Source organism: Sorex fumeus, unplaced genomic scaffold (genome assembly GCF_029834395.1).
Source record: "Sorex fumeus unplaced genomic scaffold, SorFum_2.1 ptg000054l, whole genome shotgun sequence".
Taxonomy (NCBI): domain Eukaryota; kingdom Metazoa; phylum Chordata; class Mammalia; order Eulipotyphla; family Soricidae; genus Sorex; species Sorex fumeus.
The window spans coordinates 45,778,398-45,806,194 of NW_026606111.1; the positions used below are offsets into that span (position 1 = coordinate 45,778,398).

Sequence of the window (27,797 nt, forward strand, 5' to 3'; positions counted from 1 at the left end):
CTATTATAACCTTTAGCCTGAAGTCCATGTGGTCTGATACTAGTATGGCTACTCCAGCTTTGTGGAGGTGTTCTTTCCTTGAAGACTTGTTTTCCAGCCTTTTACTTTTAGCCCATGGTTGCTTTGATTGCTCAGATGTGTTTCTTGCAGGCATCAGAATGTTGGGTTCAGTTTTCTAATTCATCTTCCTATTCTGTGCCTCTGAATTGGCACATTTAGTCCATTGACATTGAGAGAGATTGTTGTTATGGGGATTTGTGCTATCTTTATTTAGAATTTTTTTACTTGTGGGGATTGCCTTAGCTTAAAGTAGCCCTGTTAGTACTTCTTGCAACAAAAATATGGTACTCTTTACAAGTTTGCATGTCGTCTCTGTGCAAGGACCATCATAATCTCTGTATCATTTCAATTTTAGTATATGTGTAACCAAACCTAGTAGGAGTTAATTTTTCTCTTCTGATTACTTTGAGTGTTGTCCTTACATACCCTATGGCAGAGAGTGGTACCTAATCAAGGAAAGTATTTCAAAGCAGCTTGATAGATTTAGAACTTTAATGTCCCAGAAAGAAAAATATGGTTTTTACCATATTATCTTTTACCATAATCAACGCATCAGTTTTACAAAATAATTCTTTTGGAAGATGTTATATGAGTCCTGTTTAATGCACTTCCCTGAAACCTTCATTAAGACCATTAAACTAGAGCCTTTTGCTGTTCTCACCTCAGTCCCGTGTACATCTCCAGGAAAAGGTGGATGGTGATGTCTGCACTTTGACCACCTTGAATGTAAGTAGGATTTTTCTCCTGAAGGAAGAGGTGAGGAGAATATTGATGATTTCATTCCACATTATTATAAGTTCAACTTGAACGGAAGTTGAGACTCATGAGGGTCCTGTAAAGGACAGAAAAATGGGTCTCAGTGAAGTTTAATGGCCAATACACATTAACAAACACAGATGACTCAAAGCAGCGTGTGTGCATCTTTTTGTATAGTGAGTTTCATATCTAATGATAGTGATTCTCAGTCATGACACACGGGCAAAACAGACCTATAATTAAAAATCTAGTTCTCTGAGCAGAGTGGGGTTTCTTAGGTGATTGAACAAGTGTGTAGTAATTTATTACTAAGCACATACGTAGTTTGAATGATGTGTACTTTTTGATCTAAAATTAATTCCAAATATGTCTAAAATGACAGTCTCCTGACCCCGCACCTGGCTTTCTTCACCAGGGTCCCTTGGAGGGGGTGTGTTGAGTTTCCCTCACCGTGCCAAGCAGAGCCCCGGCACCTGAAGACCTCTGCAACCAGCCATAGGTACGCTTTAAACCACTCAGCCCAAGCTTGAAGGAGCCTCATGCATGAACGAATCTGACAGAGGAACCCAGGTGTGCGCAACCGGGGGATGAGATCTCCAAGGGTGCTCAGATCAAGACTGGGCCCCCTCCAACCAGATCCCCCATCTCCTAGTAGCTAAGTGTTACAACCATGAACTGCCCCTGGAGCCATGTAATCCCATCAATGGCCAAGATACAGAGACTGGATTTTGTTGATAAGACAACAACAATTATTGTCCAGTTGTCACTCTGAGAGAACCTGGTACGCATCTGCGAGTAACTTGCCCTTGTGTTTACCAGTCATTTACGCTTCTTTCAATACAGATTATATGATCATGGTTTATGCTTATTTTTACTATTGAAGTATAATAGCTAAATACTGATTTATTTCACAGCACTAATTTATTAAAAACATTCATCCTTGGCCTATCATAGTAATTGCCAGGATTTGTTGGTTTTGCTTGTTTTTTGATTACTTAAATTGATTTTGGTCCTTTTCTTTCAGGTTGAAAAATTTTGACACAAATGAGTATATGTTTTTCTTTATCTTCTACAGTTTTAAACTGAGAACAACTGTTTGTTTTGTACAAATAAGATACCTGTGCATTTACTATTTCTTCTCATTTTATTTACATTTTAACACATCTCGATTCATCTACAACTTATCCTAGTAAGTGTTGTCATATTGAAAGAAACCACCAATTTTTTCAATCATAGCACTGTAGCACTGTCCTCCCGCGGTTCATCCATTTGCTAGAGCGGGAACCAGTAACATCTTACACCAAATTGTGAGATTTGTTGTCACTGGCTTTGGCCTATCGAATACGTCATGGGTAGCTTGCCAGGCTCTTGCTATGTGGACGAGATATTCTCGGTAGCTTGCCGGGCAGAGGAATCGGAATCAGGGTTGGCCTCCTGCAAGGCAAACGACCAAATCCGCTGTGCTGTAAACGTTATCTAAAATATACTAGTAATAACAAATGTTGTTTCATAAACAGTGCAATATAAACAATTATTTAGTAATTTTCTTGATTTTTTAATGAAATAGATAAGCTCTTGAGTATCATGGGAGTATTTTTCTAACACAAGAGTCTGACGAAGGTGAAACTGTTATAACCGTCTTGTAGAATTCCATCTCCCTAGCCTGCTTCAATCTACCCCACTCACTATCCAATCCGGTCTTCTAATGGGATTCTGACCTCCTGATTGGCTAGCCTCTACCTTTCACCTGCCTACTTTATGAGATCATTCTCCCACCAAACCAACCACCAACTGGTAGAATCTTGGGGGTCTCATGTAGTTGTTTGTAAACAAATTTGAATCATCATGGCAAGTGACGAGTGACCAATGACCAGTCACCAGTGAGCAGTTGTCTGTACTAAACACTTGTGTTCTTAAGCCGCTTCAGTGTTCAGACGTAATCTCGTAGTCTCCTCTTCTCGTCTACCTTTCATCGGTATTTCCTCTTCTCTGACCATGTCAGGTAAGGAATAATACCTTTCAAAGCTTGTCATTAGATTTATCATCCCTAAACTTAGCAGTCAAGGAAGAACAGCACGTAGTAATGAAAGAAAGTATTCAAGTAGAATTTTATAAGCCTCATTTTAACTTGACTTTGATATTTGCTGTGTGACTTTAGACATTGGCTTACTTTATGTCACATACAAAGTGTTTTTCGTCATTGATTACATTATATTCTAGACATACTTAGGAGCTCAAATACACACACACATACACACACATATATATATATATATATATATATATATATATATATGAGGGTTGATTCTCTGTGTTTCTTTTTCCTTTTCATAGTGAATTTTACATGATATTCACTTAAAACAAGTAAATCAGAGAGTATTTTTACAGAAACAGAAAATATAGATGCTGTGAAAAACTGTTAATATATACTAGCATGTGTTCTCTGTAATGGTCTCTTCACTTGTATTTATACTTCAGTATTTTGAATATAGTGATATTACAAAGTAATAATCATTTATCTTTGAGTTTTCTATTTAAACCAGGTAATAAGAAAATATGGGGCATGTGGAAGGTGTGGAGTGCTGAGCATTAGGGAGGCAAGCCCTCTAAGGTAAGCAAGTTTGGGATCACTTTCATCAAACTTTGAACAATCCACATCAAGACAATATGAGGGAGAAAAAAATAGGAAGAAAGAAAGAAAAAGCATAGAAAGAAAGAAAGAAAGAAAGAAAGAAAGAAAGAAAGAATAGGGACTTCGATTATCAAGGAAGAGGAAAACGTTTGTTCAGAATGTTGAAGAGAACCAAAGATTTAAAATCAAAAAAGAAAGGTACCAGTAGGAAAAGCATATTATCAGAAAGCCATCATTGCTGGCATTTTTCCTTATTATCTCTTAGAACACAGTACTTGGTTCTTGACAATTTGAGTATAAACACGCTTCAGAAATGATGTTTCCCATAAGTAGCTAATAGTGCTTATCTAGGGCGGTGGAAGACACATAATCTTCAATGCTTTTATTACGTTATGGTTTTAAGTACATGTACGCGCTGCCTGTTAAAATTAAAAATTGGTATATTCTAACTTGAATAAGGAGATTTGATTCATTTATGTGGTAAGTAGGTTCCAGGTTTAAGCGGCTTCTCATCTTTACAAATATTATTTCATGTGATTTTTTCTTCCTAACATGAAAGTATTTTGATAATAGTCAACTTCTGTTTTAAATCCTAAGAGGAAAAAGAAAAATCAAGTCTCACAGGTCTAATTACACATTTTTGTCATATTTGTGAATTAAGATTTTTCCTACATTAAAGATATTTTATTGGATTTTGGTGCTCATTTATTAAACATTGAGAAGAACGTTTTCCTGGTTGATAAAGCTAATTCTAATCTAGGGGTTGAAAGTAAATTTGCAAATTTTGTGATCACTTTTTAAATGGTCTTTTCTGTGTCTTGTGTGATCAAGAGAAATCCTATGCAATGTTTAACACGTGTTGTTTGCTGGTTAATATTCAAAGGTATTGATGAGAATTTTTTTTGTACTTTCGAAATTTCTTTTCTGTATTTTACTCATTTAAAACATTTCCTTTCTATGAAATACAATCACGCTTACTCCTATTTTCTTTTTGTTATGTAGTTACTGGTAAATCCTTTCTCTTTAATGGACTGGTAAAGTGTGCAATCAAAAATCACCTTCTATTCCATTTTTTGGCTAGCAGTTTTTTGTAAAATAGAATACTGTCTACATATTGTATATGTGGAAAAATTTATTAATAACGTTATTGTACTGTTTTATTTGGTTTTGTTTGGGATCACATCCACTGTTATTCAAGGCCTACTCTTGGGTCTGCTCTCCATAACTTACTGTACTATGCTGCTTGCTACAGAGCCCAGATTTCATTAATATCTATATTCTTTTTCAGTTATGTGATAAATATTTTTCATTATGTTTTCTTTACCCTTCCTTCTATGTAAATCACATGAAATAGAAAAATTATATTTATGTATGTGTTATTTTTCTAAGAATTATTAGTAACTACATTTTAGACAAACAATTTAAGACACAGAGTTTAAATAAAATTTTCCTTCCAAAAACATTTCTTTGAAAAAACTCAAGTTGTCATTTTTGAAGTGGATCAAAAATGAGGGTAAACTTCAATGCATCCACAAGAGTAAGTCGTATGTGAACCGTAAGTTACAGGTACTCATCGCACAAGTCAAATGGAAACCTGATGATTACAATGGTAATAGTTGTAAAGACCCCAAATGCCTAAATTAATGTAAGGTATTCCTTCTGGTTTCTGGACTTGTAGTGATCATGCAGGGTCCTGGCAAAAAGTCCACATGCTTTAGGATGTGTAACCTGGAAATTCAAAAGGCACTGAGAGAGATAGTACTGGAGGGCAAAAAGCATTTATCTTGTACACAGCCAATCCAGTTTTGAGTCTATGAAGTTCTTGAGCTGTTGTTTGTCTGTGAAACTGTGTGTTTTTCCTTCTATTATGAATGAGAGTCTTGCTGGGAAATGTATTTTTGGGGAGGCATTTATTTCATTGAGTCTTTTCACTATGTCCCACCACTGTTTTCGGGCCATGAGGGTTTCATCAGAAAAATCAGCTGTGAATTTTAAGAATGCTCCTTTGTAAGAGATTTCTTTCTTCGATCTTGCTGCTTTCAGAATTTTGTCTCTGTCTAAGGTTTTGGTCATTTTGATCAGAATGTGTCTTGGGGTATTTTTATTCGAATTTCTTCTAGATGGTACCCTTCGGGCCTCCTGAATGTGGTCACAAGTTTTCTTCAGCTCTGGAAACGTTGTAGCAATTATGTCTTTGACAGTTTCTTCTTCATCAAAGTTTTCTTCCTTTACCTCTGGGACTCCAATAATTCTTATGTTACCTCTCTTGGCGTCATCCCGATCTTCTCTTGCCATCTATTCCCGAATTGTGAGTCTCTTTTCCATTTTCTGCTCTTTTCTGGAGAGTCTCTGAACTTCATCTTCGAGCTTACTGATTCTGTTCTCAGCAGCTGTTACTCTGCTGCTGAGGCCTTCCACTGAGCTTTTCAATTCGCCTATGAGATTTTTCAGGTCTGACATTTCTGATTGCAATTTCCTCATTTCTGCCTTCAGATCCTCTTATCTTCTATTGGCATTGATTTCCATTGTTTCTTTTAATTCCCTAAGCATCCTAAGTAGCTCCCTTCTGAATTCCTTGTCAGAGAGGTTGTCTAACATTAGAGTACTGTTGGTGTCATCTGGGCTAGACTCTTCAATATGAAAGTTTGGTGGGCTTTTGCGTTGCTTTACCATTGTGAGAGGTGTGGTTTAGTCTGTCACGTTCACTGTTACTATTCTGCTTGATATGCAGTAAGAGTTAAGATAGGCTTATGAGTTATTGGCTACTGTATTTCTAGTGGCTGAGCTAAAATAGAGAAGTTTCCACCTAAGAAGGTAGCTTATGGCTCCTATGGCATATGTAGTGGGAAAATATTTCGCGGCCGCTGATGCGGCCGCAGCTCCAGAAATGGTCCCTGGCACTGGGCGAGGATTTGGGAATGTCTCCTGTTTGGAATTGGAGCCATTCAGCTTTGTTGCCAGAGCTGGGCCTCAGTGCCTGTCCCACGCGGCTCAGGGGTTGAAAACCGGCATTCTAGGGGCTGGATCTAGCTGCGCATGCCCAGACAGGGTCCCAGGCCCTTGTGGGAGGACTGTACCTGTTTGGAATTGGAGCCATTCAGCTTTGTTGCCCAGAGCTGGGCCTCTGTGCCCATCCCACGTGGCTCAGGGGTTGAAAACCGGCTTTCTAGGGGCTGGATCTAGCTGCGCATGCCCAGAGAGGGTCCCAGGCCCTTGGGGGCGGGCTGTACCTGTTTGGAATTGGAGCCATTCAGCTTTGTTGCCCAGAGCTCTGCCTCTGTGCCCGTCCCACGCAGCTCAGGGGTTGAAAACCAGCTTTCTAGGTGCTGGATCTAGCTGCGCATGTCCAGAGAGGGTCCCAGGCCCTTGGGGGGGGCTGTACCTCCAAAGGCCTTCTTTAAGTCAATGAATGTTAAACAGAGCGGCATCTTGAACTCCCGAGAAACCTCAATGAGTTTGGTTATCCTGTGGATATGGTCGATGGTGCTGAATCCTTTGCAGAACCCGGCTTGCTCGCATGGTTGTCCTTCATCTAGTGTTCTGCAAATCCTAATTAGGATGACTCGAGTGAACAACTTGTAGATGACAGACAATAGGCAGATCGAACGATAGTTGCCAATGTCATGGATGTCTCCCTTCTTGAACAGTATTACGGTCCTCCTGGTTTTCCATTGGGAAGGAACCTTGCTTTCAGGCAGTTAGCGAGTGAAGAGCCGAGCCAGTGTATTGATGAGTACTGACTGCAGGTTCTTCAGGTGCTCAGGTCTGACCTTGTCTGTGCCGGGTGCTGTTTGTTCCTTTACCAACTAAATGGCATGTCGGATTTCGGAAGGGAGAACTTTGGGAACGACATATCCATCCTGTGGAATTTGGTATGTCGGCAAGTGGACATGGCTGTCGAAGAGATTTGAGTAGAAGTCATGGTAATCTTCTCCATTGCCGTTCTGGAGGATGTGATGGATCCATCAGGACATCGGAGGGCAGTCATCTTGGTCTTGTAGTTGGCGAAGGACAGGTGGGCGTTATGAATACTTTTCCCGGCTTCTGCCGCATCTACCAGTACTTCTGCTCTTCTCTATTTGAGGTCTTCCTTGATCGCATCTCTGCACTGCTTTGCGAGCTTGGACATTAACTTGTGGTTGCCTGAGGCATGCGCCAAACCACACTGGCAAATTTGTTCAAGAATTTTTGAAGATAGGCGATTTTTTGTGTCTCTCTTTTGGCATTCCTCGCACATTCATGGAGGTGCTGAACCAGTCGATCGCATTCCTCGTCAATGTTGTCAACAATGGCATCTTCCCATGTTGCCGCAATTGTACCAAAGAGTTCCCAGTTTGTGGTCATACTGGCAGTTCTCTTTTTGAACTTTGCAACCCTTTCTCCCCGCTCTGTGAAGTAGAATTTTGCATGAAGGAGACGGTGGTCCGATACCGTTCGAAATATTGGGACAACAGTGACATCTGTCAGGCAAAACCGTTGATTGAATATGATGTGGTCTATTTCGCTGTGGAATCTTCCACCGGGAGACTCCCATGTCCATCGTTTAGATTATGCCTTCTGGAACTGTGTTACCATGAATGGTTTTGGTCGACATGATGAACTCAGATAGTCTCTCACCCTGTTCATTCCATTCTAGGCCATGGGTCCCAATGTGAAGTTCTTCAGCTGATCTTCTCGGTCCTATCTTGGCATTAAAATCACCCACAATGATCTTATAGAAGGTGTGGTCTTCTTTATAGAACTTCTCTAGCTCCATGTAGAACTTCTCGATTTCTCTTTCATCATAATGAGATGTTGGTGCGTAGACAACGAAGATAGAAACTGCAGGCAGTGAGCCACATCTATTCAAATGTAAACTTCTGATTCGGGTTGTTATTCATTTGAATGAATCAATGCTCTTGGTCAAGTTTGTGTTGACAAGAACACTGACGCCTCCAACACCTCTTTTATCGCAAGTTCCCAGGAACAATTCTTCTCCAGTGTCAAAAACGGCATAGTGAGATTCTTGCCTTCTTGTCTCAGTCAGACCAATGATGTCGTACTTGATCATTCGCACTTGTACCATCAGGTCCTCGATGGATGCAACTGATGCTAGCGTACATGCATTGAAAGTACAGACGATCATTTTTGTCTTCCTTCATTGTGACAGCCTAGGTCGGCCTTGAGATTTTGTCGGCCTCTCCTTTCTCATCCTTCTCAGTGCTGCCATGTCGGTGAAGCCTTCAGGATTAGGTGAATGTACATGGTACAGGGTTAGTGTACATGATAGTCATATGAATACACCTGTGCTAATATATCGCTGGTATCTAGAGAATATATATATTGAAATTAGATCACATAGGTGAGTGTGATCTCATCTTTTCTACACACTCCCATGCCCCACACACCCAAAGACTTGTACTAATCCTTATAGATCCATGACTTTTCCTCTTCCCCTCTCCCAGAGTCTTTTAAAATTTCTTTTCAAGTACTAATGTAATGCGCTTTAGAAAATATTGAGTTAAACTTTATTGTTGTCATTTAGCTTTTAGATAGGGAACCAAGAAAATCTTATTAAAAGAGTATTTTTGTTTTCTTTGAAAATGGTAATAAGAACATTATCCTTGAGTCCCTCAATAGACATTATATAAAGAATTTTGTGAGGAATTCCCTGTACAAATCAATACTCGAAGAAATAAATGACTTCTCTGAATGAGGATGAACTGGGACATTTCAAAGTATCAATCAGTGAATCAAAGATGAATCATAGCATCCTATAGATAAAAATGATCTTGATGTAATCTAGTCAACACCACTACATTTTTTTCTTATACCAGGTGATAGCACTTTTAACTTTTTAGTTTTTATTTATTTATTTTTATTAATGAAACACCATGAGGTGCAGTTGTAGACTTACATACCTTTGTACTTGGTTTTCAGTTATACAAGAATCAAGTATCCATCTCTCCACCAGTGAACATTCTCCAACATCAAGGAACCCAATGACCCTCCCACCCCCCATCTCCCCGACTTTGCCCCAACTCAGGGCATTCCCTTTTGCTTTTTCTTTGTTTTAGGGTGTTGTGGTTTACAATGGAGGTCAATACCATTACATTTTCAAAGAAGAACATAGTCCCCTATATGTTCAAGACACTACTACTGTCCTGCGGTTCTTTCCAGAATGTACCCTCCTCCAAGCCAGCCCTTTGGAAATATGCTGGGAAGGACAACTGGATGTTCCTTTCCTCACACTGACCTGGAAGACTCTTGCTGATTCTCAGCCACATCAATTATTTCATTTGTTGCCTGATATCACCTCCTGTCCTTTATTTTTTAAAAAAATATTTGATTTGTTTCGGGAATATAAAGAAAAAAATTAAATGGACTAATAAAACAAAAGCAAAATCAAACCTTTACACTCTGACATCAAAATCGTCCTAATAGGAGGGGAAGTAAATGACTGAAATGCGTAGGGGAGTGTTGTTAGTTAGTTGTGGACAGTAGCTGGATATTTGACAGTGCATGGAGTATGAATACACAGATCCAGAGATGAGGAACTCTGTACTTGAAGCGAATACAGTTTGTAAACTAGTCATCACAATTATATGTCCATATGAAATTTATATACATATGCTTTGTGCCTTCCTTGCATGTATGTGTTATGCATTCCTTTATCATGGCCTCAGAAATGCATCTGAGGGCACTCGGAAAATTAGTTGAGCCCCAAGTATGGGGAGAGAAGTAGTAAAGAATTGGAGGAGGAAGAAATATGATTTGGAGCTTAAGAGCCGTGTAACAGGAATATATAGATATGTATGTGTGTGTAAATGCACATATATATGTATAAATATATATATGGGCTGGAGCCATAGCACAGTGGGTAAGACGTTTGCCTTGCACGCGACCAACCTGGGTTCGATTGCTCTCCTCCTCTCAGAGAGCCCGGAAAGCTACTGAGAGTAACCCTTCCTCATGGCAAAGCCTGGCAAGGTACCTGTGGTGTATTCAACATGCCACGAACAGTAACAACAAGTCTTACCATAGGGACTTTTCTGGTGCCCGCTCGAGAAAATCAGTGAACAATGAGAGGACAGTGCTACAGTGCTATGGTTAATTCAAACTTTGTTTATGCAAAATATGAAAGAATCAAATAAATATTCTATAAAGCTGATTATACCTATTAAATTAATATAACTTTAAATAGTGTTTAGAAATGAAGTTGAAGAATTTGAAGGCTATAGAAAGATATTGACAATATATCAAGAAACACAACGGATTTTTGAGGCGCCAGAACACGTACCTGTTGTCCTTTCTTAAGGTTATTTTTTTTGGCTTTTATAGAATATGTTTTCCCTGAGTTTTTGTTAATCGCTTCCGTTTTTTAGAAAGCATCATAATAAATTATATTTTTTAAAAAAGTAAATAAATTTGTGTTTGTGAGTGGATTATGTATGTTTGGAACCTGGGAAGTATTTTCCTATGTAAGTTACATTAAACATGATATTTATAACAGAAATACCATCTGCAGTACTATTAACAATAGCCAGAAGAAACTATGGTATACCTACACAATTGAATACGACGCAGTTGGCAGGAAACTGAAATCATGAAATTTGCTTATAAATGGATGTGCAGGGAAGAATATTATGCTCAATGAAATCAGTCAGAAGGAAAGGGGTATACTGATTGGACTACCCCATTTTTTGGATATAAAAAACCAGAATATGAGACTAATAGCCAAGGATAGCAGAAACACAGGCCAGGAGAATTGGTCAATGGTTGGACGCTTGCCACAAGTGCTGAAGGCGAGAATTTGGAATAAAGACGGGACCGCTCTGACAATGATAGTTGGAAGTGATTACTCAGGGTGAGAACTGAGTCCTGAAAGTAGGTAAAGGAATAAACGTGAGAACCTCTCACTCTCTGTATTACAATCCATAATGCCCAAAGGATGAGAGAGAGAGTGAGAGAGAGAGAGAGAGAGGTGCCTGCCATAGTGTAGAGACAGCAGGCTGTCAGGTGGGGTTTGGGGTTGGGAGAGGGAGTGGTGGGAGAGAAACTGGGGACATTAGCAATGGAACTGTATACTAGTGGAGGTTGGGTGTTAAAATATCCTATGATTGAAACTGAATCATAAAAAGGTTTGTAATATGTGTCTCCTGCAGATTCAATACAAAAATATGATATTTAGTTTCTACCACCATGACGAACCTATGAATTTGCTGAAATTTATTTTTATCACCTTGGCTGGGCTCATTACATGGATGTCTGTGTGGTAAAGCTTTTTCCATTTTATGCGGACTGAAGAGACAAAAATCATAGGGTTGGGACTTCTGGTGGAAGGAGAGAAGAGCACAAAACACCCTGTTGACCACACCTCAGCAGGGTCACCTAACTTGCGTGATGACAGATCTCCTTCACTGATTTCTTCTGTTGTAATGTGGAAAACTGAAAAGACTTTGCAGGCTGACAAGAGGTTGTCTCCTCCAGTTCCCACTATTTTCTTTTCGATTAGAATTGTTTAAAGATTATTTGAAAAATTTGGAGCTTAATGATTTTTTCTCATATATTTCCCCTAAATTGTGTCAGTGGGCATTGATCAAGGAAGGCCAGCATGAAAAAGTTGAGGTGTATGTCTTAACCACCAATGCCAACACTACTGTAAGCATGGAACCCAAAGTACAATAGTAAAACTTCAAAATGTGTTTGTCAATGAAATCGGTGGGAATGCAGGGAGAAATGGGTAATCTGTTGGTGGAAGGATGCAGACACTGGTGGTGTGATTAGAATTGAAATATTGTATGACAAATCTCCATTATAAATGACTTTGAAATCAAAATTGCCTAAATTTTAAAAAAAAGAGAAGTCAACTTACGTCTATATTTCAAGAAAGCTTGTCTTAGCAAATTTTGGCAGGGAGACCATAGTTGGTAGAGAGAGGGAGAAAGAAAGGGAGAGTTGACAGTTGGGAAGAGAAGCCTGGATATCATGGAAGAGATGAAAGCTGATCTAAGAAGATTTGGAGCCATCAGAGTTTAGTTAGTTAAATGGTGAGAACATTGCAGTTTAGATACTTAAATAGTGAGATTGGTTTCAGTCATCAGCACTGTATATATAGAAAGAGTTCAAAGACCTCACAGATATTCAGGCTATAATAACTAACAAGGGAAGCGTTTTTTTCCTGAAGCACTATGTAAGGATAATATATTGCCAGGAAAATGATAAAAAGTTGGTTCTCTTATTCACAGATTAATACATTAGAGATGAAAACTTTTATACAAAGGAATCTATCATCTTGTCCTGTTGCTCTCTTTTCTTGTCATCATTCCATTCTCCACCATGACCCTACCTAATCCGGGCTCGCTACATTTCTCAGCAGTATCACCACATAGCCTAAGAGCATGTGTTAACTGCAGGTAGCTCACAGCTCTCATGTTTGCCCCCCCATCCAAGCCAGAGCCATCCTTCTGAAACCATGGATATTTGCTGAAAACCCGTTCTTCCTTGAAGTGGCAGTCATGGTTTACCTCTTCTTAATCATTGTGTTTACAAATTTAGATGAATGTCACTATACTAGTGACAGGGATTTTCCAAACTAAGAAAAGCATAAACATTTCCCTTTCCCCCACGAATTTTGGGCTAATTTTTTCTATCCACTGCTAATAATTTGTGATAATTAGGAAACAGAACTGAAGTAAAAACAGGGACATTTATCAATTTGGTGCCATGACTAATCAGTCTTAGTATAAATATATATTTCTAGAAAAAAAAGCAGAAGAAAAGAAGTTGGTTTCTAGCAAAGAATGCCAAACCTCCGCCAAGAAGTCCTTTGAAAATAAAAATTCTGACTATGTACTGAACATGAATGACACTCAATGCCTCTTTTGCAGACCACAACACCCGAAAGGAGAGAGAGAACAAAAGGGAATGCCTTGCCACAGAGGCAGGGTGGCATGGGGGGTATTGGTGTGGGAGGGATACTGAAATCCATGGTGGTGAAAAATGGGCACTGGCGGAGGAATGGGCATTTGATCATTGTATAATCGAAACCCAAGCACAAAAATTTGTAAATGTGCAAATGTACATCATGGTGATTCACTAATAAAAATTTAAAAAAAAAATAAAGTAAATATTTTTTTTGTCTGCGAGAGATCAGCAGATGGGAACCTGAGTGAAGGCAAAAGATTAAATTGGTTGACTTTTATTTTTCCTTGAGTATATTAATTTGATTTTGGAGTCAATTTATATGAGAGTTCATCAAGACACAGAAATTTTTAGCGCTTCTCTTGTTTAAAAGTATAGTGATAGACCATATCTCTATCTCACATTATTTTTATTTCTGATAGTTCGACACAAAAGATACGTCAAAATCATAGATAAATGTAAATTATTTAAATACTTTTTTGATTATGTAAAATTACCTTATAGAATTACATTATAGAATTTCATAAATTTTAGGATTATGCAGAATCAACGTGCATGTATCATATTACACTCACTACTGAAAGGCCTACTCTGTCATTCACCATAGTTCAGTTTTTCCACTTTGATTATACTTCTCGATCTGGTAACTAAATAGTCTCATAGTTCTAAAATTTGTTTTTATTGCTTTGAAAAGATCAAAATTATGCAATTTTCAACATTGGATGAAACTAGAGGATATCATGCATGTAAAGTTAGCCTTAAGGAAATGAACAGATACAGAGAGATTTTTCTCATACGTGGGATGTAAAGACACACAGCAAGGTAGAAACAAAGGTTCAAGAGCAATGTAAGGGGAGAACTGATCCACACAATTGAGTCAGGGGATTGAGAGTGAGGGATTCTGGGGGATTGGGGGAGAGGGAGGGTTTATTCTTTGAGAGAATGAGGAGTGAGTGTCATGTTGGAATTATGTGTATGAGAAACCATTCTTAATTGAATTATAAATCATAGAATATAAATAATGTTTTAGACGTTTGTCTGTCTCATTTTATTCTTTTAATTTGTTTTCTCCATATGCCACATATGCATGAACTTGTAGGATGCCTATCTTTCTCTGCCTGGTTTATGTCACTAAACATAATTTCCTCATGTAATCCATTTTATATACAAATAATAAGAAGATTTCACTTCATACAACTGAATAGTATTCCATTGCTTTACCACCTTTCATTTTCAAAATTTGTGGTTTAAAAGATACAAATATTTGTTTTAACAATGCTCTGGTGTTTTAAAATTTTTAGTTTAGTGAAGCTAAATAGATTTTACTGAAAAACACTCAGAAACTTGTGAAACAGGTGTAGGGTGGAATGGAATATTTGTTCAAGCGAGAACAGTCATTTAACAAAGCAAGCAAAGAGAGACATAGAGAAAGGAAGCACGGTATTTCTTCTTATGAGAACAAAAGCTTGAGGAACAAGCCCACTCTGGTAGTTTAGGAATAAGTACTTGGAGTGGTATGAACTTTACCTTTGCACTTTAGGGGAGAACCTGAGTGAAAGTATTAGAAGTACTTTCAGGAGCATGATAAACTGGAGTCTGCAGTTGGAATGAGGTGGGTAGAGAGTTCTTTGGGGAGATCTGAACTATGGAGAACAGTAATATTATAACATTAATGATAGTATCTTACCGTGGGATTCCAAAAAATCTGTAACAGTCGCGTCAGAAATGATAACATTCTTAGGTATTTGGATTTCCTGTGGAAACAACGGGAAAGCTGAGTTTATGCTCTGGATGCCTCCACCTGAAACAAGGTCAACAAATCATGAATGAAAAATTACAAGTTACATGGATCAATGATTCTGATCTCAGTGGAAGGCTAGCTTTCGGGTGGACAATTTCTACTGATGGCCTGATGTAGATTCTGATCCTCGGACATGTAACAGAAAGGAGGTAGTGACAGGTATCCTCAGAAGTGAAGCCTCTGAGACAGAATTCATTCATGACAACTTATGGGTTATCAAAGTTTGCTCATGGCTGCTACCATTATAACATGCCATTCAATGGTTCTGTGGTTTCGATTTACTGTGTCAATGTAAACATGAAGTTTCTAAATCGAAGGTAAAAATCTGAGGCCCTCAAGATGATGAATTATGGAGAGGGGGGGAGCTGGAGCGATAGTTCAGCAGCTAGGGCATTTGCCTTGCACACGGCATACCCAGGTTACATTCCCAGCATCCTGTATGGTCCCCCCAAGAACCATGAGGAGTAATTCCTGAGTGCACAGCCAGGAGTAACCACTGTGCATCGCCACGTGTGACCCAAAAACGCAAGAAAATGATGATCTGGGATTGATCCTTAGCATTGCAAACAGCATTATTTTCTAATTTTTAACTTTTTTCTTTCTTTCTTTCTTGCTTGCTTGCTTTTTTGTTTCCCTTAGCTTTAATGTCATGAAGGGATCTTCCCACATTTTTCTCCATATATCTTAAGAATTCAGGTATGATAGTGAGGTCTTTAAGACATTTGATCTGACTTTGTGCCTGGCACTATAAAGAGGTCTGAGTTCATTTTTTTTGCATGTTGCTGTCCAGTTTTCCCAGCACCAGTTGCTGAAGAGACTTCCTAGCTCAACTTCATATTTCTTGAGCATTTATGAAAGATTAGGTAATAATAATCTGAGGGCCAGCGTCAAGATATTTGACTATATTCCATTGATCTGAGGCCTGTCTTTATCTGAATATTATGGTATTTGGATGACTACAACTTTGTAGTAGGAATTGAAGTTGGGGAAGGTGTTCCCTTCTTCTTTTTACCAAAGATTGCTTTAGCTCTTCATGGGAGTTTATGGTTGTGTATGAGTTTCAAGAGTGTTTAATCTATTTATTTGAAAAATGTTATGGGTATCCTTTTAGAAAGTGCATTAAATCTTTATATAGCTTTGGGGTGTATTGCCATTTTGACAGTGTTAAACCTCTCAATCCATGAGCATGGGATGTGATTCCATTTCCTCATATACTCTATTATTTCGGGAAGTAGTGTTTTGTAGGGTTTTTTTTTTTGGTATAGTTCCTTAACCTTTTTAGTTGATTCCAATATACTCGATTTTCTGAGGTATTATTGTGAATGGGATTGTTTTTCTCTATCTCTTTTTTTCTCTTTCATTATTAATATATGGGAAAGCCATGGCGTACCAGATATTGATTTTGTAATATGCTACTTTACTAAACAAATCTATTGTTCCCAGGAGCTTTTTTGGAGATTCTTTGGGATTTTCTAAGTATAGTATCATGTTATCTCTAAATAGTAAAAGCTTGAGTTCTTCCTTTTTTATATGGATGCCCTTGATATCTTTTTTTTTAACGAAATCATATGGCAAGTACTTCAAGTACTATGTTGAATAGGAGTGGTGAGAGTGGGTAACTTGTTTTATGCCTGATTGTATTCTGGAATTCTATTTCATTGATTTCTGCTCCAAGCCTTTGGTTTTTCCCCGTTGAGAATATTACTTGCTGTGGGTTTGTGGTAATTTGCTTTGACTATATTGAGGAAAGTACTTTCAACTCCCATTTTGTTGAGAGTTTTTCATCATGAATGGGTGCTGGATCTCATCAAATGATATATCTACATCTATTGATATGATCATATGACTTTTATCTTTATTTTATTGAGATGGTGTATTCTCTTGATTGACTAGAGAATGTTAAGCCATCCTTGCATCCCCAAGCTAAACCTACTTGGTCATAGTGTGTGATCTTTTGTTGAGTTTCTAGATTCTCTTTGCTGGTATTTTCTTGAAAATTTTTGTATCTGTATTCACAAAGGAAATAGGTCTGCAATTTTCTTTTTTTGTGGTGTCTCTGTCGATTTGAGTATTAGGGTGATCTTTGCCTCATAGAAACTATTTGGGAGTATTTCTGTTTCTTCAATTTCCTGGAAAATCTTAAAAATGTTGGAAGCAGTTCCTCTTTAAAGGTTTGAAATAGTTCACTATTGAATCCATCTGGGCCCTGGATTCTGTTTGGGGGTAAAATTTTGACCATCATTTCAATTTCCTTGTTAGTGATAGGTTCAGTTATTCCAAATCTTCTTAGTTCAGCCTTGGGAGGTAATTCGAATCCAATAATTTATCAATTTATTCAAGATTCTCTCATTTCCTGCTGCAAAGATTCTCAAAATAATCTCTGATGATCCTATGGATTTCTGTACTTTCTATTAGGATACCCCCCTTTGCATTTCTGATTCGATTTATTAGAATTCTTTCTCTTTGTTTCTTTGAGAGGCTTCTCATGGTTTAATGATCTTATTTATTTTCTCAAAGAACCAGTTTTTGTTCTTATTGGTCTTCTGGATTGTATTTTGGGATTCTAGCTCATTGATGTCTGGTACAAGTTTTATTATTTCCTTCCTCCAGCCTAGTTTGGACTACTTTTATTGGTTATTTTCCAAAATCTTGAGCTCTAATTTATTCAGGTAGGCCCTTTCTTTCTTCCTGATGAATTCTGGCAGAGCTATAATCTTTCCTCTTAACACTGCTTTTGCTGTGTCCCACAAGTTCTGGTAGCTCGTGTCCTCATTCTCATTTGTTTATGGAAATTTTTAATTTCCTCTTTGATTTCTTCCCTAAGCCAACGGTTGTTCATTACTTCCCTTAAAGAAAATATTTCCTTGCTGAGCTTCAGTCTGTTTGATCTATCGAGAAGTGACAAAGAAGTGTTGAAATCTCCTACTAGTATTGTGTTACTATCAATGTTTTTCTATAAGTCTATTAGAAGTTGTTTTAAAGTATTTTGCTGGTCTGTCATTAGGATCATATACATTGAGGAGGGTGAGTTTTTTCTGATGTACATATCCCATGATCATTAAGAAATGACATTCACTGTCTCTGATAACCTTTAGCTTGAAGTCCATGTGGTCTGATACTAGTATGGCCACTCCAGCTTTGCGGAGGTGATATTTTCTTGAAAACTTGTTTCCCAGCCTTTTACTTTTAGCCCATGGGTACTTTGATTGTTCAGACATGTTTCTTGCAGGCAGCAGAATGTTGGGTTCAATTTTCTAATTCATCTTCCTATTCTGTGCCTCTGAATTGGCACATTTCATCCATTGACATTGAGAGAGATTGTTGTTTTGGGGATTTGTGCTCTCTTTATGTATAATTTTTGTACTTGTGGGGATTGTCTTAGCTTAAAGTATACTTGTTAATTCTTCTTGCAACAAAAATATGGAATGCTTTACAAGTTTGCATGTTATCTCTGTGCAAGGACCATGCTCATCATTGTATCATTTCAATTTTAGTATATGTGTTATCAAACCTAGTAGGAGTAAATTTTTCCATATTTTTCGCTTCTTATTACTTTGAGTGTTGTCCTTCCTCACTCCTATGGCAGACAATGATTCCTAATCAAGGAATGTATTTCAAAGCAGCATGAATAATAAATAGATTTAGAATTTTAATGTCCCAGAAATAAAAATATGGTTTTTACTATATTATCGTTTACCATACACTAGGCATCAGTTTTACAAAATAATTCTTTTGGAAGATGGTATATGAGTTTGTTTAATGTTGTTCCCTGAATCCTTCATTAAGGACATTAAAATAGAGCCTTTTGCTGTTCTCACCTCAGTCCTGTGTACACCTCCAGGAAAAGGTGAATGGTGTTGTCTGCACTTTGACCACCTTGAATGTATGTAGGATTTTTCTCCTGAAGGATGAGGTGAGGATCATATTGATGATTTCATTCCACCTTATTACAAGTTCAACTTGAACGGAAGGTGAGACTCATGAGGCTCCTATAAAGGACAGAACAAAGGGTCTCAGTGAAGTTTAATGGCCAACTCATATTAACAACATAGATGACTCAAAGTGACCTGTGTGCATCTTTGTGTGTAGTGAGTTTCATATCTACTGATAGTGATTGTCAGTCATGACACATGGGCAAAACAGACCTGTAATTAAAAATCTAGTTCTCTGAGCAGAGTGGGGTCTCTGAGGTGATTGAACAAGTGTGTAGTAATTTATTACTAAGCACATAAGTATTTTGAATGATGTGTACTTTTCGATCTAAAATTAATTCCAAATATGTCTAAAATGACAGTGCCCTGACCTCACACCTGGCTTTCGTCACCGAGGCCCCTTGGAGGTGCCGGGGGTGAGTTTCCCTCACCGCCCTGATTAGAGCCCCGGCAGCTGAAGATCTCTGCAACCAGCCATAGGTACGCTTAAGACCACCCTTCCCAAGCTTGAAGGAGCCTCTTGCATGAAGGAACTGGAAGAGGAACCCAGATGTGCGGGACCGGGGGATGAGATCTCCATGACTGCTCAGATCAAGACTGTGCCCCCTCCTTCCAAATCCCCCATCTTCTAATAATTAAGTGCTACAACCACGAACTGCTCCTGGATCCATGTAATGCCATCAATGGCCAACATCCAGAGACTGGATCTTATTTAGAAGACAGCAACTCTGATAGTCCAGTTCTCACTCTCAGAGAACCTGGTAGGCTTCTGTGAGTATTTTGCCCGCATGGCGGAGTCTTTGTTTCTGGTCACTGTTTCTTTTGAGGTACAGAAGCTGCTTAATTTAAGATAGTTCCCTTTGTTTATCTCTGTTTCCAGTTGCTTGGCAAGTGGCGTGTTATATTTGAAGATACCTTTAGCTTCAGTGTTGTGGAGGGATTTGCCGACCTTGTCATCAATGAGCCTGAGGGATTCTGGTCTGATGTTGAGGCCTTTGACCCATTTTTATCTGACTTTTGTGCATGGTGTTAGGTAGAGGTCTGAGCCATTTTTTTTTTTTGCATGTATCTGTCAAGTTTTTTCTGCACCGTTTGTTCAGAAGGACTCTCTTGATCCACTTCACATTTCTTGCTCCCTTGTCAAAGATTAGATGATTATATATTTGAGGGTGTGTGTCAGTATATTCAATCCTTTTCCATTGGTCTGCAGCTCTGCCTTTGTTCCAGTACCATGCTGTTCTCATTATTATCGTTTGTAGTAGAATTTGAGGTTGGGGAAGGTGATGCCTCCATTTTCTTTTCCCCAAGAATTGCTTTAGCTATTCGTGTGCGTTTGTTGTTCCATGTGAATTTCAGGAGTGCTTGATCAATTTCTTTGAAGAATGTCATGGGTATCTTTATAAGGATCAAGTTGAATTTTTACAATGCTTCGTGGAGAATTGCCATTTTGACAATGTTAAATCTCCCATTCCATATGCAGTATATATGTTTCCATTTCCTCCTGTCTTTTTTAATTTCCTGATGTATAGGTCCTTTACCTCTTTAGTTAAGCTGATTCCAAGGTTCTTGATTTTCTGTGGCACGATTGTGAATGGGATTGCTTTTTCATGTCACTTTCTTCTCTCTCATTACTTCCATATAGAAAAGCCATAGACTTTTGGGTATTGAGTTTATAGCCTGCAATTTTACTATAAATGTCTATTGTCTCTGGGAGTTTTTCGTAGAGATTTTAGTATTCTCTGAATATAGTATGATATCTTCTGTGAATAGTGAGAGATTATTTCTAACTTTCATACATGAAAAACCCTTAATATCTTTTTCTTATCTCTTTTCTCTTTAAGTACTTCCAGTACTACATTGAAGAGAAGTGCCAAAATGAATTTTTACTTAGCACATTCTGTCTGTAAATTTCTATGCTAAGAACGGTGGAAGAAACAGTGATATCTTAGTAATTTACAAGTAAATTATGAAGACAGATAACTTAAAAGAATTTCGTTGTATAAATTTCAAAATGTGTAGCTTTTATTAAATATATTAAGAATAAATCGTAGGTCTTGATTATACCATGAAGATTATTTTCCTGTTAGAAGTTACCCTTCTAAAATGCAATAAAGAGACACATTTTGAAAATGTTGATTATTCGTTAATTCAATCAATGTATGTTAGTAGTCTGGTTGTGCAATGCCTGCAGGAATTCAACCTGTACCCTCAGGTGAGTGCATCAACAGTCTGATTGTGTCTTCATGCTTCCCGATAACCTCAAATGGCCACTGTGCCTCTGGCTGGCTCCCAACAACTCAGGACTACGTTTCCCGAGAAATTAAACTCCCGAAAGATATGTGGGAGCCATGTTAACAAACCACCCCAGGCTCAGCTATACAAGCTAATGGATTGGTCTTGTTTCAGAGACCCATAGACAAATCTGGAAGATATCAACAGCCACAGTTAACCTTGGACCTGCAAAAGGCTGAAGACACTAGGGTAAATCAGAGGGAGGCAGGTTAGTTTGGTGCCCACCCAACCAGAACCCAGTGCAGCCACTAGCTCCCACAATCCAAAATCGCCACCATGCTCTCCTCTGGTTTCCATCGTCTCAGGATGGCTCTCACTGAAATATAACAGGTGAAAATTCGGATATGCGGGTTTTGTGACTGAAATCTCCAGGCTTTCTCTGGGCAGGATGGGCATCCCACCCCCACTGCCCTGTACTTACGGAAGCCTCAGCAGTCATTTCCATACCTCAAAGCTACTCCAGGCTTACCTTCCTGATAAAAATGCTAAATTACTTGCACAAACATGATGACCTCTTAGTACCTGTATGAGACCCTTAATGCACAAACTAAAAAGGAGACAGAGAGAAAGAATTAAAGAGCCTGCCATAGAGACACACTGGGGGTGGGTGTAGGGTGCTGGGGGATGGTTTTAGGGAACCAGGAATATTGGTTTTGGGAAATGTACACTAGAGGAGGAACGGATGTTGGATCGTTGTATGACTGGAAGCAAATTATGAATAGATTTGCAATGGTCTATCTCACAGATATTGGATAAAACATTAAAAATATATATCCTTCATTTGTACCTCAGAATACTGATGGATCTTTAAAACCCAGCATATCTATTTTTGTGCTCTCTGTAGGAAAAAAATGTTAATCACCTGTGTGCCAATAGCTTGTAGAAAGCTAAACGCAAAGATATATCAATGACTGTCTTTGGCATGAATACTGTAATTGCAGCTATGTTATGTTTTAGAATCAGTTCATGGACAAGACGTCAAGAGGAGCAGTGGCAAAGTGCATCAATGTTGAATGGATAATGTTTCAGGAGCTTGCAAGGGAGATGGGAAGATTTGGCATGAGTAAAGGGAAGAAACAGAAGAGTGAAGTACTAATAAGTATCGTGAGAAAAATGCAAGGGAGGACATTTCCTGGCAAGTGTCACACTCTGTTGAGATTTGGGTGAGGATAAGTATTAGAAAGTATCTTTACCATTTAGTGGTAAAAAGGTAACTTTGATGGGTGTATATAAAATTTACTTTAACGATTAGAATTACCAAGAGATACAAAGTTACAAAGTTGCTCATAATTGAGTTTCAGTCATCTAATGTTCTAGAACCTTTCCAGTATATTGGGGCATTTTTGAAGGAATATCCCTGGTGCGAAGACTAGGGCATCTGAATCTTAACACATTTCACCAAATATATGATCTGTACTCACATGATTTACACTGTCTCCCTCCCCTGCTCTTTGATTTATGTTTTCATGCAATATTTCCTTGTGAACCTCACCTCAAGTGAGGCTCCCTAATTAAGACAAGTACATGTTTCTGGGGCACTACATATTTTTTGGTTGCTGGGAGAGTCTGTAAAGCAATGCTCAGGAGGTGTGGGGGCCCCACAGACAATTTTCAGAAAACGTGTCCATGGTGCTTGGGGTCCTCTGAGGCTATATAGCCTTTGATACTCTGGCAATCAGGTGGTGCTGGGAGTCAAATTGAGTGCATGTGACACAAGTTCCATAAGCACTACACTATCTCCTGCAGCCCTGGGTATTAGAATTATGTCAGCATTCTGAGGTCCTCCCTTTTGTCACAAAGAAGAGACTTGTGCAGGAGAAAGTGGAAGAGACTTTAGGGTTTAGCTAGGTTGACTGAGTATCTGGTGATACCATTAAGATTGGAACATAAAGTAAAAATAAAACAAGAGCCCCGTGCCTTTTCCCGCTGAACTCGACACCCTCCACAGGGGTACACCTGCGGACAACACCTGCAGCAGCTCCTTTGGACTATCCATCACCTAATCAGCCCTCCCCTCCAGGTGGGTAGAGGGAGCACCACTCCTCCACTCCTCACCCCCAGCCCCCCACCTTTTCCTGCAGAACTGGACACCCTCCAGCAGGGGACACCTGAGGCAGCTCCATGGGATTTTCCATTGCTCCTCCTACATTCCAGGATCCTGGGTGGGAGTGACCCTGGGATGGGCCAGGGGCGTGGCCACCATATAGGGAGCGTTTCCTCCCAGAAGTGGGCGTGGCCTTCTCCCGGGTGGCCAGCCACAGTTATATTTCCCAATCTGGGCTCTCAGGACTTTCATCTCTCACTTTGTCGCCTAATACCGACTAAAAATTTCTGACCACCTCTACTAGAATACAACAACATCCCACTCGCCTACTCCATTTATAACAAAAGACCTGTATGAAATGTGCTGTACAAGCTCAAAACTAAAAAGTACCTCCTCCCAAGCGCAAATCTCCACCACAAGGAGAATATGTAGAAAAGAATCCCGAATCGTCAACCGAGGTTTTCCACAATTGCACTCTCTTTGATAAAGAATTCCAGGATAAAATGCAGAGGGTGTTCAAGGACCTACTCAAAGAATCAATGGAAGAGATATCCAAAGACTAAAAGAAGAAATGAAAAAAACAATAGAAAAGAGAGCCAAGAAAATACAGGAAGAAAAGAGAACAGAATTTTAAAAAGCTACAAAAAGAAGATTCACAAATAAAGGATTCAGTGGATGAAATTAAAAACTTAGTAAGTGCCCTTAGCAATAGGATAAGTGCAGTTGAAGTTAGGATCAGCGAGCTTGAAGGTGAGCAACAGAAATCCCACTGGGAAGAACAAGCAATAGCAAAAGACCTCAAAATGGCTCTAAGGAGAATCAGAGACCAAGGGGATGACGCCAAGAGGAACAACATTAGAATCATTGGAGTACCAGAAGGACAGGGAAACAACCCCAATGAAAAAGCTAGAGTAAAAGAAACCATTGCTGAAAAGTTCCCAGAGTTAAGGAAAGCAGACATTCAGATCCAAGGAGCCAGAAGGGTACCAGCTAAAGGAGACCCCAGAAAAAACACTCCAAGCATATCATAGTCAGAACGATGGATGCTGTGGATAGATACACAGTATTACTAGCAGCAAGGTCAAAGAAGGAAATTACATACAAAGGAGCACCCCTTAGATTCACAGCAGACCTATCAGTGGAAACCCTCAACACCGAAGGCAATGGTGGGATATAGTGAAAAAATTCAAAGAAATGAACGTCTCACCGAGAATACTCTATCCAGCAAAACTCCCACTCAAATTCGATGGAACGATACACCACTTTTTAGATAAACACAAACTCAGGAACTTCATACACTCAAAACCAAAACTAAAAGAAGAACTAAAGGGGCTCCTGTAAGAAAAGAAGGAAAACACGTGTAAACACAAACAACTCCTACAGGAAGATGGCACAAACCCCCATGACAATACTCTCCCTTAATGTCAATGTCTAAATGCACCTACTAAGAGTCACAGAGTGGCAAAATGGATCCAGAAACTGAAACCAGCATTCTGCTTTCTACAAGAAACTCATCTGAACAATGAGAGCAAACACAGTCTCAAAGTGAAAGGATGGAAAACAATCCTGCAAGCAAACAGCTCCTTCACAAAAGCTGGGATGGCCACACTAGTATCCGACAACATAAATGTCAGGCTGAAAAACATTAGAAGGGACAGCGAAGGCCACTTTCTCTTCATCAAGGGATACATACAACAGGAAGAAATCATACTCTTAAATGTATAAGTACCTAATGAAGGAACAGCTAGATACTTAAAACAACTGCTAACAGATTTTAAAGAGGACAGTGCTAGCAACACAATAGTAGATGGAGACTTCAACATCGCCTTATCACCTCTGGATAGATCAACAAGAACAAAACTCAGCAAGGAAACATTGGCTTTGAATGAAGAAATAGAAGAGAAAGGACTTATAGACCTATACAGGCTTTACACGCCTCAAAGAAAGAATACACATTCTTCTCCAGTGCTCCTGGAACATTTTCCAAAATCGACTATGTGCTAGGCCACAAAACATACCTCAATAGAATCAGGAAGATAGAAAGAGTACCAACAATCTTTTCAGACCATGATGCACTGAGGATAGATGTGAATCACATACAGACACGGACAACCAAATCGAACAACTGGAAAATAACCAAGTCACTGCTGAACAATGTGTGGGTCAAGAAGGACGTCAAGGAAGAAATCAAAAGATACCTGGAAACAAATGAGAACGAAGACACGAACTACCAGAGCTTATGGAATGCAGCTAAAGCCCTATTAAGGGGAAAATTCATAGCTCTGCAAGCATATCTATGGACGGAAGAAAAGATGCACATAAGCAACTTATTTCACAGCTCAAGATCTTAGAAAAGGATCAAGAAAAGGAGCCTAAATCGGACAGAAGGACAGAGATCATAAAACTTAGAGCAGAAATCAACGACATGGAAACCTAAGAAACAATCCGAAAGATCGATGAAACCAAGAGCTGCTTCTTTGAGAAAATAAACAAGATAGATAAACCACTAGCAACACTCACAAAGAAACAGAGAGAGAGAGAAAACTTATAAACCGAATCAGAAATAAAAATGGCGATATCACAATGGAAACCAAAGAAATTCAAAAGATCATCAGAGACTACTTTGAAAGTCTGTATGCCAAGAAAAAAGAGAAGTTAGAAGAAATGGATTAATTCCTGGATTCCTGTAATCTCCCAAGAATGAGTCAAGAGGATATAAAATACGTGAATAGACCTAGTCATAAAAATGAAATTGAAACTGTAATCAAAATTCTTCCCAAAAACAAAAGCCCAGGTCCAGATGGATTCACTACCGAATTTTTCCAAACATTTAAAGAGGATCTACTGCCCGTCCTTCTCAAACTTTTCCAGGAAATTGAAAAAAAAAAAACTCTACCAAATAGTTTCTATGAATCCCATATCTCTCTAATACCAAATGGAAACAAAGACACCACGAGAGAAGAAAACTACAGGCCGATATCACTGAAGAACAAGGAGGAGAAAATTCTGAACAAAATACTAGGAAAGAGAACTCAACAGCTCATCAAAAAGATCATACACCATGACAAAGTGGGATTCATCCCGGGGATGCAAGGATGGTTAACATTCGGAAATCAATCAACATAATCCATCATATCAACAAAAGATAAAAATCATATGATCATATCAATAGATGTAGAGAAAGCAATTGAGAAGATCCAGCATCCGTTTATGATGAAAACCCTCGCCAAATTGGGGATAGAGGGGACTTAACCCAATATAGTTAAAGCCAGCTACCACAAGCATACAGCAAGCATCATCCTCAATGGGGAAAATCTGAGAGTGTTCCACCTAAGATCAGGAACGAGATAAGGATTCCGACTCTCTCAACCTCTGTTGCACATAGTACTGGAAATACTAGCAATAGCAATGAGGCAAGCAAAAGAGATTAAGGATACTGGAACAAAGGTAGAGCTGCAGAGCTATGGAACGGGGTTGAATATACTGACATCTCCCCTCAAACATATGACCATCTAATCTTTGAAAAAGGGGCAAGAAATGCGAAGTGGAGTAAGGAAAGTCTTTTTAACAAATGGTGCTGGCAAAACTGGAGGACTACGTGCAAACTACTGGGCTTCGATCTCTGCCTAACACAATGTACAAAAGTAAGATGAAAATGGATCAAAGACCTAAGCATCAGACCGGAACCTATAAGGTACATTGAAGACAAAGTTGGCAAAACCCTCCATGACATTGAAGCTAATGGTACCTTCAAGGATGTCACGTCACTGGTCAAGCAAGTGGGAATATCTTAAACTAAGAAGCTTCTGCGCCTCAAAAGAAACAATGACTAAAATACAGAGAGAGTCTACAGAATGAGGAAGGATATTCTCCAAATACACATCTGAGAAGGGGTTGATATCAAATATATACAAAGTACTGATTGAACTCCACAAGAAGAAAACATCCAACCCCAACAAAAAATGGGGCAACGAAATGAACAGAGACTTAATCAAAGAAGATATCCGAATGGCTAAAAGGCACATGAGAAAATGCTCTACATCTTTAATCATCAGGGAGATGCGGATCAAAACAACAATGAGATATCATTTCACACCACAGACACTGGCCCACATTCAAAAAAACAAAGGCAACCTTTGTTGGCACGATGTGGCGACAAAGGGACCCTCTTTCACTGCTGGTGGTAATGCTGACTGGCCCAACCCTTTCGGAAAATAGTAGAGATGATTCTCAAAAAATTAGAATTTGAGCTCCCATTTGACCCAGCAATACCACTCCTGAGAATATACCTCGGAGAAGCAAAAAAGTATAGTCGAAGTGACCCCTGCACTTATTTTTTCATTGCAGTACTATTTACAATAGCTAGAATATGGAAAA

General features: G+C 38.9%; 2 pseudogenes; both read right to left on the bottom strand.

The window, feature by feature from the left end:
• Positions 1–335: 335 nt before the first annotated feature.
• LOC130033780 (uncharacterized) lies at positions 336–432 on the bottom strand (annotated as a pseudogene).
• Positions 433–18,566: 18,134 nt separating this feature from the next.
• Positions 18,567–18,663, bottom strand: LOC130033798 (uncharacterized; annotated as a pseudogene).
• Positions 18,664–27,797: the final 9,134 nt, after the last annotated feature.